We start from the raw sequence: 2,356 nt of genomic DNA, 5'->3' as shown, positions 1-2,356 counted from the left end.
CTTTATATTTTCGTGAATAGAAACTTACTGCGCTTTATCAAGTTCAAAGTAATTTACTTTGCTTACGGCGATTTTTTGCATAAATCGAGAATCTCGCTTTTGATTAGCTTAATTAAAATTTTTGATAGTTGTAGCTTTACGCGCATAGTTTGCGATTTAATTTTCTTCCATATCAAAAGAAATTTAGCACAAATTTTTATAATTTATTTATAATTTATGTATTTATGTATTTTATAATTAATTTTTATAATTTAATTTTTGTTTGTCTTTATATTTATAATTTATCGTTTCATTATTCCTTGAATTTTGCCTTCAATGAATATCTTAGTGATTTTCACAAGAAATTTCATCCAACTGTGTATGATAGATTTAAATCTAAAGTTAATCAATTATTTTCTTTTTATTTATTTCTGTCTTTATATTGTTTATTATTCTTCACTTCTTATTGTTATTATTCTTCGCTTCTTATTTTATTACTTTTTTGTCTAATGTTACTGCTGTTGTAACCGCAAAAGAAGTTTTCCCATAAATAAATTTATCTTTATATTTTTATTTTATAATAATATTTTGTATAATAAAATTGTATATAATAACATAAACATTTAATATAATAAAATAAACATTTAATAGCGATTTATTAGTTAGAAAATATTTATACATTGGTAAAGAATATCGATTGCAATATATTATATATCTATTTATTCAATTGATATAGTGTATGTATATGTCTTTCAAAAATACTTGGCCACTCTCTCTTTTTTTCCAGTCATTTTCGATTTCCCCGACCTTTTTCCTCTCTTCACAATTTTTACGAATTTTGCAATAGCCCCATATGCCCTGTAGACGTGACGTGGCGTGACGAATTCGTTTGATTCCTCATACTTCGATTTTCGCAGACCGTAATCGCTCCGTCTCTCTTCGGGCGCACCGATCGGATGAAAGGGACGCGAGGGAAAATCCAGTCGACGGAAAATGAATTGGAAACAGGCAACGCGGTCTCGTGGGTCCGCAGCTGCGTCATGTGGCGAATGTTTCCAGCCAGGGTCTGTCGAAGAGTGCAATCTGCCCCCACGATGGGTCGGCTGGATGCAACCAGAGAGGCGACTATTTCCCATGGGATTCGGAAAAGAAAGAAAATTCGCCAAATGGGCAGTCTCTAATAATTGCTCGAGCAGAATTCGTACGAAAGTATTGATTCCGATCGCGTTTTTCTCTCACAAAATCAAACATTTTCTTGTTAAAGAGATATATAGGGTTCTCTTATCATGTCTCTTGACGAGGCCATTTTTAATTTAAATATACATATGCAAATTGTGTACAAATATTTATTTTTTTATACTGTAATCGATGTATAAATATTTTGTAACTTACAAGTCGTTACTAAATGTTTAGAATTTTTATACGTAAGATCATATAATATAAAGATAAATTTATTTGCGGGAAAATTTCCTTTGGTTAATTAGTAATAACATTATTACAAAAAAATAAAAAAAAAGGATACATAAGAAGAATGATAAACAAATATTTATATTGTTTAAAATTTCAAAAGAATGCACGTGTATACAAAACAATACATTTCATATGTTAAATTATTTTTGGATATATTAATCATTTTTATTGAAAGAGAATAATTTAAAAGAAATTGTTTTTTGTGCATTCTTATCGCATTCAATTTTTTTTTAATTTAAAAAATTTACTTACAAACAACATTTTTTAAAAATATGGGAAGAAAATAATAATATTGTTAATTTTTCAACGAAATTAAGCTTTCTGCTTGATAATTAATGTACCGACCGGTAAAATAAATTAACCTTACAATATTTTTTTATAATCTTGACATTTGTTAATTTTTGGATTAATCTTTAACTCATTAAAAGCGCTTAAAATTTTATGTTTAAAGGTAACTTATTGTCTTACATTTTGTTGATACGCAAAAGGATAGATCGAATGAATGATGCGGTCATTATTGTGGAAACATCATCACAATTATACTGAGCTGAAATTTCATGGATAAAATAAATAATTGCATTCTCTTTAGAAAAATTCCCAATTTTTCATTTTTTCACGCTCTTTAATTTTCATACTTTGGAATGAATTACCAGCGTGTCTTGGTCGATTGGTAAATCAGGATTTAGGAGATTTCTGACTTGCCAGCGAAGCAGCTACCTCTTTTACAGTAGCTTCCAGCGCGAGAACCCAATTTTGTCTCGCATCTGTCGCTAGATGCTTTTTTTAGTACGAGAGCTTTGCGCTCGCATTAATTCGCATATTTAGAATGCGAATAAATTTCTTAAAATAGATTCTCCTTGATTTTCGCCTAATCATGACGCTCGATTCACTGTATCGAGCGAATCAA

Source organism: Camponotus floridanus, unplaced genomic scaffold, assembly GCF_003227725.1.
Source record: "Camponotus floridanus strain SB8 unplaced genomic scaffold, Cflo_v7.5 scaffold3, whole genome shotgun sequence".
Taxonomy (NCBI): Eukaryota; Metazoa; Arthropoda; class Insecta; order Hymenoptera; family Formicidae; genus Camponotus; species Camponotus floridanus.
Note: the sequence above shows the minus strand (reverse complement) of the source record.